Below are 14,496 nucleotides of genomic sequence, written 5' to 3'. Positions count from 1 at the left end.
CCTGTGCTGCACACCAAGAGAAGCTACAGCAATGAGAAGCCAGCTCACCACAAAGAGTAGCCCCTGCTCACCAGGACTAGAAAATGCCTGTGCAAAGCAACGAATGCTGGGTTCCAGCCCCGGTGGATCCAGGGAATTCGAAGCGGGGATGGTGTTGGCGTGATAAAAACTTATTTGTTTATTAATATAAGATTAGATTAAGAAACAATAGTATAGTAGGAAAATTAAGTGGAGAAAGAGGGCTGAATAACCTGGATTACTTGGAAGACCAATAAAATTCCAGACAAGGAACTTGCACCATCTACGTTGGGCCACCGGCACTCGCTTGAATATCTAAGGGTGCTTTGCCTTAGGCTCCCTTTTGCGTGGGTCTTAACAGCCAGGGCAAGTAAGTAGACTTGGCAGGCCGCCACACCCCAGATGGGAATTCAGCCTGAAATTAAAGTAAAGAGGTGAGGGAGGGAAAGGGAGTAAGAGAGAGAGAGAGACACGGGGGAAACCAGTCCAGCGACTGGCTCAGGCCCCTATTGTCTAGAAAGGCCTTTTATACCTTTCTTTGATTGTACATAGAGATCAATGGGTAATACAAAATTATGTAGTGTTAGCAGTCCAGACTCTTATCAAAACTAGGCTTTTCTCTCTGCATACCTAATTGTATACACAAGTCTTAGGTGATTTACATCATCTTCTGGCCAAAAAGGGCCAATTAACATTTTACAGCCTTTTTTCTGATAAGAGTTTGTCAACCAGAAGACTTATTTGTGTTGATCTTCCCAAAGTCTGGTGCCATTCTCAGAAAGCACGAAATAAAGTTACATTCTTACATAGCAAGGACACAAGAGGAGTGCAGTGATATATAACAAAGAGAAAAGTAATTAACTCAAAAGTCTAGTGTTGCTAACATCAAAACTACTATATATCTTTTTCCACATCCCGTTTACATTGATTAACATCCTCCCAGGTGCCTAAAAGATAAAGAATATGGAGGCCTGGCAGCAGTCATTGAGTCAACAGTGAAAACCCTCTACCAATATAATTTTTAACTCTTTAGAAAAGGCTCAGTATCTTTAAGATGCTTTTAAGCTTTGTGCCTCTCGTAGTTGGGGGGCTGTAAGCAATTCACAAGCTGTAAGAGGTCCAGGGAACCTGTTAGGCAAGCTAGAGAGCTATCAGAGGGGTTTTAACAGAAACATCCCTTTCAAATGCAGAAGTCTAAAGCCCTGATTTGACTTTTTTTCCAGAGAATATCAGAAGAGTGGAAAAGCAGAGTACAAAAGCCGGTAGATTTTTGTTTTTTCTGTTGGGGTACATGCTCAGGAAATTCCAGGGGGACCCCTGAAGTCTGATCACGACCTTGCATATGTCAGCTTCCTTCCTCATGACCATGTCACGGGCAGGATTCCCCACACTGGCTTCCGGCAAACGAAGACCCAGTGCAGCCAGAAATAAATAAATAAAGATTCTTTTAAGCCTTGCCATAGATCTTTTTGATGTGTTTTAAAGAAGCTTTCAGCCACACCCCTGATTTCTACTTTACTCTGGGGCTACAATTTATTGGCAACGCCCTGGATTTGACCCCTCCCTGAAGGCAGGGGTCCCGAATCACCAGGACCTAATGCCTGATGGTCTGAGGTGGAGCTGATGTAATAATAATAGAAAAAAAGTGCACAACAAATGTATTGCACTTGAATCATCCTAAAGCCACGCCCCAGTCCATGGAAAATTGTCTTCTATGAAACCAGTCCTTGGTGCCAAAAAGTTTGGGGACTGCTGCCTTAAGGCATGTGCTACTTTGATAATCTTTTGTTGGTTGTACAGAGAGACAGGATGAAAAACAGTTGTGTGTGAGAGTTTTGTTTGTTTGCTTGTTTTGCTTTGCTGTTTTGTTTTTAACTGAGTACGTCCTAAATCCTTTATGTTTCCTACAGGTTTGTTAGAAACTGAATAAGACTTACATTAGTTCACCTCTTCTACAGCTACACCTTATCATACACAGATAAAAGAAACCAGTTGGCACTTCCAACATATGCTGGAGAGTCTCCTTACCCAAACTCACCAATTCTTAGCTATACTTAGCACTTGCAATGCTCTGAAATGTTTGTAACTGAATAAAAAAGGTCTCCTCCTTAGCCTCCAATAACAATTTTCTGTCTTTCCAGCGTTTGCTCTTTAAGGCCGTTTTGTTTTCATCAGCCATAAGATTTTGGGTTGTTTGTTACTGCAATGCACTCTAAATCCTCCTGAATGTTACACGTACCTCATCTTATCTGACTTTCACAAGTGTGTTAATGAAGATGTATTTTCTATTTCAGTACATGGCTACTCAAGAGGTGGCCGGAGGTTGTGCCTACAGTTATTCCTCACTATCTGGAATAGCCAGCATCTGGAACATTCCCAGCCATGTGGCAGAGGGAAAAGAGCACTCAGGAAGGTTGTACACAGACAAGTAAATGCTCAGCACAAAAGTGACACACATCACTTCCCTTCCCAAGTCATTAGCTAATGACAGCAACAAGGCCATATTCAGTTCAACTAGGTGGGAAATTACAATCCCATCACATACTCAGAAGAAGAGAAAATAAATATCTGTGACCAGCTCAAATGATTACCATCTCATGAAAAATTCCTAATACAGTTCTTATAAAATGGATGCTCAACAATCGCAGCTGCTATCATTAGGTTTATCACATCTGCTATGGATTACTCTTAGGCTTGCATTCTGCCATCTGTCCACTTGTAACCTTGCGATATAAAATAAATGGAACTGATGTCTGAGTCTAAACTTGGCCATTCCATAGCTATGTAAAAGTGAGCAAAACAGTTGATTTCCATGTACCTCCATTTAAAATTTATTTTGCTAATTTTAAAGCATGATACAAATGTAGGTCAATCCATGAGAGGCTGAGTCATGCCTCAAACTTGAGGCTCTACATAATTTTGGATCTATCCTCCCCAGTACAACCAGTGCTTCCGTTGAAAATCTGGGGTAAGTCAATTAATTCTTCACCTTTTCAAAGAAACAAAACTTCCCACTAGAATGCCTATTTCCATACAACTCCAGTCTCCAGGCAATTTCCAGAATACTACCCACCAAAATTATCTCCTTTCATGCTCAGTCTTAGTTCATTATGCCTGAAAGGATTCCTTCACACTGATTCCTTTTATTGTGAGTAAAGTTCTCAGTAATCTTGACTTCATTATGATATTCCTAGTTGATGTACTTTAGACCTTTCTTCATTGTAGCACCTGATAATTTTCCAGTCCAATTCGCCTCCTGGCTTCATCTTTTTTCACATCAATGTTCTCACCACTTCTAATATCGTGACTCTACAGTTCCTTGCAAATCTCCATCTTTTTCAATTTAACTTATTTACTTTCATCTTTGTTCAATTCCAAAGACTATCATCAGCCTTCCTGTCAAAGTATCAAAAAGGCCACTTAAAATGACAACTCTGCTATGAAAGATAAATGTATTCTGCTATAACAGTGTATATTAAAGGATTGACCTAATTGAAGCAGTAAGGGGAGGGTTTCCCTGTGAAAGCATGATTAAGCTAAATTCAATTATATCTGCTACTATTTACTGTTGCTCCAGTTTCATTATCTCAATTCCAAGTTTCTATTTGACCACAGTCATATTACCTTCTAAAGGTGCTCTATATTATGTTACCAAATCTGTGTTCTTATTTGAATTGCCAGCTTTAACCTTTTTATGTTTTCCTTATACACGTTTCAAGTTCCTATTAAAAATTGGCTTCTATTATCAACAATGTCGTGTTACACACCAGAATGTCCCGACATGTCGATTTTACCGCCAGTCTCCATGCTTTCAAACTAATGTATCTATTCTGCTCGCTATCACTCTTCATTCTGTCAGCTTATATCTTTATAATAAGTCAAAGTTTAAAATTACTTTTTTCTTTTGGTATCTGCTTATTCCTACTTGACATGGAATTGCCGGCCATCTAGACTACTTCCTGGCATAAAGTACGTATGAATGAAGATATGAATATTCTTCCCTGATTTCTTTTACAGAGAAAGCAGGGAAATCTTGATGATTGAGAATACTAAAAGTTTAAACCATTTAATCTCAACTAACTCAGCTTTCTTTTTTAAATCACCTAACTCTCCCTTACATTTCCTATAGCATTTGTTTCTAGCAACCATTCCTTCTGCTCTCACTTTCAACAGCTAACTTCTACTTTACTAAGATCCAAATGAGGTCTTTCAAATAGCTTTCCTTTTTGCTTTCAGCATTTTCTAGTATCAATCTTGTTTGAGTCATTCTCTTTAAATGATGGGAAGAGCTTAAACCAACTTGATACAATGACCTCAACTTTCACTTATTCATATATTAGATCATTTATCAAAAATGTTTTGATATTTCTTTGTCTAGAACAACAGGGATGAATCCTTCCATTAACAGGCTCAGAGAAGGGTTATGTTCTGTGATAGCTGCATGTTCAAGGCCCTTCAAGTACTGTCTGGTATCTTTTCCTCCGTGTCTACAGCTTTTGTTTTTCTCCATTTTACTTGCTATGCCCTCACTGATGCATTATCCCAGATAATATTAATAGAACTTTCTAATAGAACTTTCCAAGATGATGAAAATATTTTGTTTTTGCATCATCCAACACAACAGGCACTAGCTTCACCTGGTTCTGGAGCACTTGAGACATGGACAGTGATGCTAAAAACTGAATTTCAAATTTTATGTGATATTAATTTAAATTTAGATTTAAACTTAAATTCACATGTGAATTCCTACTGGATAGACAACAATTCTCTAGCCCCTGGGGTGTTTTTGTCAGCTTTATTAGTTCCTTTCACCTAGAACATTATGTTCCTTCTCAGGACCTTTGCACATGCTGTCTTTGCCGCCCTGGGTGCCTTCTGTTTACCCAGTGCTCACTCACAAAACTGTTGGCATGGTATTTATTTCTCTTTGTTTAGAGGTTGGCTTAAGGGCATCATTCTAAAGGAGATCAGTCCTGGGTATTCTTTGGAAGGAATGACGATAAAGCTGAAGCTCCAGTACTTTGGCCACCTCGTGCGAAGAGTTGGCTCATTGGAAAAGACTCTGATGCTGGGAGGGATTGGGGGCAGGAGGAGAAGGGGACCACAGAGGATGAGATGGCTGGATGGCATCACTGACTGGATGGACATGAGTTTGGGTAAACTTCGGGAGTTGGTGATGGACAAGGAGGCCTGGCGTGCTGCGATTCATGGGGTCGCAAAGAGTCAGACACGACTGAGTGACTGAACTGAACTAAGGGCATCATCTCCTTCATCCTGATCCTCCTATCTGAAGTAGAAACCACCTCACTCTCTGACCCCTTTTATTTTTTCTTTTCCCTTTGCTTGCTTCTTTCATAGCACTTACTAAAACTGAAAGTATCTTATTTATTTGTTGCTTTCTTGTTTATTGTGTGTCTTCCCCACTAGAGGCTAAGCTTAATGCAGGCAGGATTTATGCACATCCTATAAATTCTGTGAGTCCACAGACTAAAACCACGCTTCTTATATAGTAAGCATTTTAAAATGTTTTTGAATAGTTGAACAAACTAATGGCTGTAATTTTGGCATGTAATAAGTAGTTGGGAGCACTTATGCAGTAAAAAAATCTGTGTAGGACAGAAACAGGAATAGAGTTCACTGAAGAATTTTATGAGCTAAGTGGAAAAACTAGGGAAGCAAATTGTAAGCAGAGGAAGCACTCTGTGTAAATGCACAGAGGCATGAAAAGCTTGACCTGTGTGGGAGCAGTGAGAAATTATATGCAACTGAAGTGTTTCATTGTTTCTTCATCTGAGACCATCCTTTCCTTCTCAGTACAAAGAATTATTCTTTTTCAAGATAAACTCTGCCAACAGTCTCTGGTTCTGGCACTTCTCCCATTACTTTATGGAGTATGTCTCATCGATTACCCTTTTATATTTGTTGAATTTCTTTCTGGGCTTCTTTGGTGGCTCAGATGGTAAAGAATCCACTGACTTTCTGATCTGTCGAACATATATGCTTGGAATTAATATTCATGGTAGTAAAAAAAAAGCCTTCCCATTGTCATGGAGGAAGAAATTCTCCTTTACCTACTAGGTTCTTTCAGCTGGTCTAAGAATTAAACTGACATGAGACAGATTAACAGGAGAAAATCAAACAAAAGTTTATAACACGTATACATGTAATAGGGAGGAACAAATCTGACTCCATACTGGATCTGTTTCTTTTACCTTTGGATTTATCGCTTTTAATTACTAAAGTTAATCACTAAATGGATGTTGCCTATAGCTTAAAGTATACCTAATAGCAATCTGCTCCAATACTCTTGCCTGGAAAATCCCAAGGACAGAGGAGTCTGGCAGGCTATAGTCTACGGAGTTGCAAAGAGTTGGTCACGGCTGAGTAACTGAACAATTGAGTGAGTGATACTTAATGGCCCATCTCCATGCTTTCCCATGCCTGAACTAAAATACCTTTGTTCAGCTCACAGAAAATATCCTGACCAGGCCCATCTGTAAATGGCTGCAGGAAAGAAGAAATTAACTGTGAAGCCTGGCCAGAACTAGGAAATATTTGCAACAATGTACACCTTTTTTATTTTACCTCATCTCCCCTTCTTTGTTCTATAAAAGAAAGTGAAAGTGAAAGTGAAGTCGCTCAGTCATGTCTGACTCTTTGCGACCCGTGGACTGTAGCCCACCAAGCTCCTCTGTCCATGGGATTCTCCAGGCAAAAATACTGGAGTGGGTTGCCATTTTCTTCTCCAAAAGAAGGAAATTTCTTCTATAAAAGAAATTAGCATCCAAACCTGGACAAGATGGTTCTTTGGGATAGTATTCTACTATCTACTCAGGTGGCTATTCCTTGCCCCCAGCAACTTGTCTCTGGATTTAGTGGCTTGTTGTGCAGCGACTAGTAAGAGCTTGGACTCAGGAACAAACACAGGAGAGATCCAGGGAAAGAGTAACTTGCCAAAATAGCAGAAGCTCTTACCTTAAATATCATCCTCAGCCAAAGATAAAAGATGATGTTGAGGGTCGGGAGATTCAGTTTTGAGTGTTTACTAAGATTGGGGCAAGAGGAGAAGGGGACGACCGAGGATGAGATGGCTGGATGGCATCACTGACTCGATGAACGTGAATCTGAGTGAACTCCAGGAGTTGGTGATGGACAGGGAGGCCTGGCGTGCTGCGATTCATGGGGTCGCAAAGAGTTGGACACGACTGAGCGACTGAACCGAACTGAAGAAAAGCAAGATAAGATTGCTATTCAGATTCAAATCCTGTCTTCTCTATCGAGAAGTTTCCTGAGATTTGGTCATCCTCCTCTTCCAGGTACAGCAAAGGAGATGCCCTTACAAATGGAGATATCCCTTATGAATGGAATGTTTCTTATAAAAATGTAAATCCTACTTGGTTTTCAGAGTTGCTCACATGTCTGCTTTTCCTTAGAAATAATCAGCTTAAAATAATTAATATGTCAAAGACAAATATTTTGGGGTGGCAAATTCTGTTTCCCTATACCATCAAGTCCACAGTGCCTTAACATTTCCATATGCTTTTCCATACAGTTAAGGCAACGGCACCCCACTCCAGTATTCTTGCCTGGAAAATCCCATGGATGGAAGAGCTTGGTGCAGGCTACTGTCCATGGGGTCGCGAAGAGTCGGACACGACTGAGCGACTTCACTTTCACTTTTCACCTTCATGCATTGGAGAAGGAAATGGCAACCCACTCCAGTGTTCTTGCCAGGAGAATCCCAGGGACAGGGGAGCCTGGTGGGCTGCCGTCTATGGGGTCACATAGAGTCCTGCATGACTGAAGTGACTTAGAAGCAGCAGCAGCAGCAGCACCAAACTGTTCTATGCATACTGCCTTGACTTGCCCACTCCTTTGTCATCTCTTTCATTCGACCACTTGATTAAACTGCTTGCCTGAAGGCAGTGAATTTCTGATCATTTTTCTTCCTTGCCCGAAACTTTGAATAGCCTTTAGATGAATGAAGGGGGAACTCTTAAGCTTTAAATGTAAATCACACTTCATCCTGGCAGCGCCCTGGCTTCAATTTTCAAAATGTTTCTAATACTAAAACATAATGCAGTTGAAATGGACTACTTAATAATGTACTTTCTGTAACTGGTGAGCTTGGCTGTTGCCACATTTGAGAAGTCATCACTGACCCTACTGTACCACACCCTCTGATGGTTCCTTGTTCGTCATTACACCTCCATTCCTAGTGTGAAGTTTGACCTATAGTGGGTACTTTACATGGTGGATGAGTAAAGATACATTCAATTCAGAGCCTAATCTTGGATTCTGAAACAAAGATGTTCCCTTTGCATGCCTAAATCTCAGAATTTAGGTGCCCTCAAGATTATTACAGGTGAAAATGTTTCATTTACTTTATTCTCGAAGTGAGAAAGGCACATGGTTCTGAATAAACAACTGAGTGGAGAGATGATAAAAGAAAGGCAGACCTACCTTCAGTATTTCATTTTTATTAGTAAGAAGTTTGCATTTGATTGCAGTGAGCATCAATAGGCCAAAAACAAATAAATAAGTAATTAGATATTATCCACATTTGTAATTTAAATTTTATTTTAGATTCTTCTGTAATTAAGTATGCATGGCTTAAGGACCCAATTTAAGGATCATTCTTATTTTAGGAGACATCTGAGGCAGATTAAAGACCTTGCACACATCCTGATCCTCATTGGCAACCCTGCTTTTGGAACCATTGCTATGAAACTCCTCAGCAGATCCTTCTGGGTTGGGAAACAGTTTTTGACTGCATAGGCCTGCTGTGTCCCCCTTTACCCGGCAAAGAAATAAAGCCATTCTTTTTCACTTCACCCAAAATTCTGAGATTCAATTTGGCATCAGTGCACAAAGGCCACATTTTCAGAATCATTCTTGCATTTTTAAGAAACCAAAGGGCCTAATTTATTACAGTTTTCTTTTATGAAAGTTGCTATCCTGTTTTGCTGGCTTGCCTGTTAGGTCTTTTTCAGAAAAAAATTTGTCTAGCAGCCCCTCCTTTCCCTACTGCTTCTTTCAAGTATTTTCTGAATGTGTGTCCTCTGAAATACACACTACCATTTGCTTATAATTCTTGTTCATCATCTGCTGCAGAAAGATCCCATCCATCTTCCTCAGTGAACTGCAAAAATGTGCCAGAGAATTCTGAGTAGAGCAGACATTCTTTTTTTTGGCCTTTTCATGTGGGAAAGTCATAAGTAGAATCAGAAGATGTATGAGAATTTGTTCTGATCAGCTGAAGAATACAGATTTTTGAATACAGTTTTATAGAAAAAAATGGTAAGATAAATAAAGACATGGTATAAAACTCTACAGCTCCTATAGTAGTAATAGAATAATAATTCTATGGTTAAAGAAAAATGAGTACCATGGATAAAATCATGACACTTTCATATCATGAAGAGCTGCTGACCCAGCAAAAAAAAAAAAATATTTACTCTTCTACTCTTTATTTTGGCAATTAGACTTCATCACTGCTATGGCTTTAGGAGTTATTCTTAATGATGGAAAATTTTGTGATTGGCTTCTGGGTCTAAAAAGTGGCCACATTTTATCAGCAGTCTACTTACAACGTTCCTAAAATTTTGGAAGCAACACACAAGACATTTTGATAGCAATTCAGGTCAGGATCGTGTGGCCTTTCATTTACTTAAGTCTAGGACAAAAATGGACAAGGAAGGAAGAAATTTTTTTAAAAGTTTAATAATATATATACATAGGAGAGACCCAGAAAAACTGAGCAACTCACCCAAATGGCAGAAGCCCTCACCTTAAATACCATCCTCAGCCAAAGACAAAAGAGGATGTTCAGGGTGGGGAGAGTCAATACGGAGTTACCAGTATCAGCTACAATTTGGCACTTGCTTTGGGTACTTGCCATCTACCTCTAGAAGGATTAAATCATGTGCTGCTGCAGCTGCCGACTAAGGTCTGTCTAGTCAAAGCTATGGTTTTCCCAGTGGTCATGTATGGATGTGAGAGTTGGACTGTGAAGAAAGATGAGCACTGAAGAATTGATGCTTTTGAACTGTGGTGTTGGAGAAGACTCTTGAGAGTCCCTTGGACTGCAAGGAGATCCAACCAGTCCATTCTGAAGGATATCAGCCCTGGCTATTCTTTGGAAGGAATGATGCTAAAGCTGAAACTCCAATACTTTGGCCACCTCATGCGAAGAGTTGACTCATTGGAAAAGACTCTGATGCTGGGAGGGATCGGGAGCAGGAGGAGGAGGGGACGACAGAGGATGAGATTGCTGGATGGCATCACTGACTCAATGGACGTGAGTCTGAGTGAACTCCTGGAGTTGGTGATGGACAGGGAGGCCTGGTGTGCTGTGATTCACGGGGTTCCAAAGAGTCGGACATGACTGAGCAACTGAACTGAGCTGAACTGAAAGGGAGTTTAGGGTGGAGAGCAGAAATGAGTCACCCCCGGCTCTTGAAAAACTGGCACAGGTCTTCAGATGGTTAGATATTTTCAAGAGTTGATTTTATGAGCCCAATTCTTGCATCTCCTCATATCTGAAAGCACTGAATTCCTTCATGGTGATGACTGCTCTGTGTAATTATCAGAAACCTTCTGCAAAAATGTGTGCTTGATTTCATGGTCTCCCTCTTCACCAAAATCACATAAACTGACCTTCCCCAACCCTTCTTCTCTACTTCCCTGGGGCAATTTTTCATGGCTATCTGAAATGCTGTCTCCCTGGCCACAGTCCTCATTGCACCAAATAAAACTGAACTTGCATCTCTCATGTTGTGCATTTTGCACAGTAAAGAAGGGTAAGGTTGTGGTACAGATTTAAGTCCTTGACTTCTCCATTGAGAAGTGTCTAGAGATTTGGTCATCCTCTTCTTCCAGTTACTTGGAGGGAGACATCCTTACAAACGGAGATTTTCCTTACAAATGCAAATGTTTCTTACCAAAGGATTTTCAGAGTTTTTCCCATGTATGCTGTTTCCTGGGCTTCCCAGGGGGTACAGTGGTAAAGAAACCACCTGCCTGCCAATGCAGGAGACACAAGAGGCATGGGTTCAATCCTTGGGTCAGGAAGATCCCCTGGAGAAGGAAATAGCAACCTAATGCAGTATTCTTGCCTGGGAAATTCCATACAGACAGGAGCCTGGCAGACTTACACACACACACATTACACACATTACATTACACATTACACACTTATACACACACACACACACATGCTGTTTTCTAGAAAATAACCAGCTCAAAATCAGTAATAGGACAAAGAGATATATTTTAGCATGGCAAATTCTGTTCCCCTACATGAATTAAGAAAAGGGTTATCTGAGTAATGGCTCAGCTTCCATGTCCAGGCTATTGTTTTCCAAAGGCTCACCTGCCTACAGTGAAAATGGAGGAGGCTGGGGTGTGGTAGAGGGTAGGGAAACTAGAAATGCTATTGAAGGAATGCAAAGAGAAGGAAGGAATTCACTCTCTAACATTCAAAACAGGTATAAGAAGTCCAGTTTCTTACAAACAAGGCTACTACTGTTCTGAGGGAATATTTTCTAAATTTATTTAAATTTTTAATAATAGTTTAAGCCTGAAGGGTTTCTTTCAGTGTGTAGGGAAGATACCAATACTTCCTAGGACAGCAAAGCCAGCAAATTTCTATTTTATCACAAAAATATATGATGAGGGAGGTTCAAGAGAGAGGGGATATATGTATACCTATGGATGATTCATGTTGACATATGGGAGAAACCGACACAACATTGTAAAGCAATTATCTTCCAATTAAAAATAAATAAATGTTAAAGAAGCATTAATATATGATGATAGAAGGTAGTGGTCAGGTGTGTGACTGCTAATGCCCCGCAAGGATTTCAGCTCAGAGTAACAGTGTGTATGTGGTGGGTAAGGCCCTGGGAGGAGGAGAACAAAATGGGACAAAAATGATAACTCAGTAGAGGAGAATGGGAATGTTGACTTGACTCATCATTTAGGAATCTGAGGTGCCTTTGCTTCCTGTATGTGTAGAAGGAGCTTGGAAGAATGAGAGTTCACCTGGAGTGCTTGCCAGAGGGGACACCTAAGAGAGATTAAGCAACTTTTCAGAGTGGCTATAAGGCAGTCAGTTTAGGCAAGGACTGAACTGTGCCCAGCCAGATCATGGAGAATCTGACATGAGCTAAGATCAGGCCAAGACAGCCAGTGAGGATAACTGGGTTCAACCAAGTTGAGAGAGACTACTACTTTTGATTATTCCAGGCAACAATTACAGACACAACTGCCAGCTGGGGACCAGTGCACAGATGCAGATGGACACCCGTGTGGGTGTAAGATACAAATTGGCACTTGTCTGCCTCTATAAGGATTAAATCATGAACTGCTGTAGCTGCTGACCTTCAATACCCCCTGAAAGGAATTCAGGGTGGAGATCAGGAAAGAGGCACTCTGTGCTCTGGGAAAGACTGGCAGAACAGGTCTTCATCAGTTCAGTTCAGTTGTTCAGTCATGTCTAACTGTGACTCCATGGACTGCAGCACGCCAGGCCTCACTGTCCATCATTAACTCCCAGAGTTTACTCAAACTCATGTGCATTGAGTCGATGATGCCATCCAACCATCTCATCCTCTGTCGTCCCCTTCTCCTCCCACCTTTAATCTTTCCCAGCATCAGGGTCTTTTCAAATGAATCAGTTCTTCGCATCAGGTGGGCAAAGTATTGGAGCTTCAGCTTCAGCATCAGTCCTTCCAATGAATATTCAGGACTGATTTCCCTTAGGATGGACTAGTTGCATCTCTTTGCTGTCCAAGGGACTCTCAAGAGTCTTCCCCAACACCACAGTTTGAAAGCATCAATTCTTCAGTGCTCAGCTTTCTTTATAGTCCAACTCTCATATCTATACATGACCACTGGAAAAACCGTAGCCTTGACTAGATGGACCTTTGTTGGCAAAGTAATGTCTCTGCTTTTTAATATGCTTTCTAGTTTGGTCATAACTTTCTTCCAAGGAGCAAGCATGTTTTAATTTAATGGCTGCAGTCACCATCTGCAGTGATTTTTGGAGCCAAAAAAAATAAAATAAAGTGTGACACTGTTTCCACTGTCTCCCCATCTATTTGCCGTGAAGTGATGGGACCAGATGCCATGATCTTAATATTCTGAACGTTGAGTTTTAAGCCAACATTTTCACTCTCCTCTTTCACTTTCTTCAAGAGGTTCTCTAGTTTCATAGTCTTCATAGAGTTATATATTTTCAGGAACCAATTTTATGAGCACAATTCTGTATCTCCCAAAATCTAGAAAAGCACTAAAATCCTTCATGGTGACTACAGCTCCTCATGACTAGGAGAAACCTTTTGCAAAAATATGGGCTTGATTGCATGTGCTCCCCCTTCACTAAAATTGCATATATACTGATCTTCCCTCTCCCTCTTTGGAGCAGTTTTTCAGAGATATCTGAAATGCTGTCTCTTGGCTGCAGTCCTCATTTTGCCCCAAATAAAATTTAACTCACAATGGTCATGTTGTGCTTTTTTTTTTTTTTTTTTTAAGACAGCATGAGACTAAAGAAGCCTGCAAACATCCTACCCAAGAATCTCTTCACTTCTACCATAATGTTGCAAATACTCCAACATCACTTTGAAGAATAACTCTTGGGTTGGGGGTAAAGTGTTCCAGAGGTAAGTAAAACCAAGTAATATGTAATCAAAGGAAAATTTTACATTATAAGAGGCTAAGTTTAAGGTGCCACATATCTTTTGCACTGAGGAATCACTTAAATTTGTCACCCCATTACACATATGTTTGAGTTAATAATTATTAATAATTATTAATAATTAAGCTATTAATAATTACTTGAGCACAAAAAGGCATAAACCTGAACTACCTCATGCCATCTAGAACATATCCTACAGAAGAAGCTGAATTCTATTCAAGGTGAGAATTTTCTTTGGTTGAGATGGGGAAAGATGTGGAGAAAACTTTTACCTTAATGTATATATCTGTTCAAAAATAGATATTACCTTGGTGCTTAGAGAGTTTATGCAAATAAGAATTGCTATTCTATTTAAGAAATAAACAGAAATTTGATGGATTCAAGTTGGCTAAAAAATAGGTTTAAGAAAAATCTTTTGATGGAAGAATTTCTTGAGAAAATAACAGTAATTTAACACCTAAATACTAGGGTTGAGAGGAGAGGGATGTGGTTGGCCATAAATTTACAGTGAGGAGATGGTTTCAGGTGATTTGGATTTTAAATGTCATCAGGACTTTGCTGTGCTGCCATCTCTGTTTATATTCTGTGGACCCAAACCTTTGTAAAATCAAAATCAGGAGTGTTCTTTGATTATAGTGTTTAAGGATGGGAGGAAGAGGATGAAAACAAGAGTTGACTGCAATACCAGGTGAAGTCAAAGGTGAATGAAAATAATTCATGAAGCCTAAGAACTAAGACTAGTAGAAATGGGAGATTCACCAGGAGCAAGACATTAG

This window comes from Capra hircus, chromosome 3, assembly GCF_001704415.2.
Source record: "Capra hircus breed San Clemente chromosome 3, ASM170441v1, whole genome shotgun sequence".
NCBI classification, from domain to species: domain Eukaryota; kingdom Metazoa; phylum Chordata; class Mammalia; order Artiodactyla; family Bovidae; genus Capra; species Capra hircus.
Note: the sequence above shows the minus strand (reverse complement) of the source record.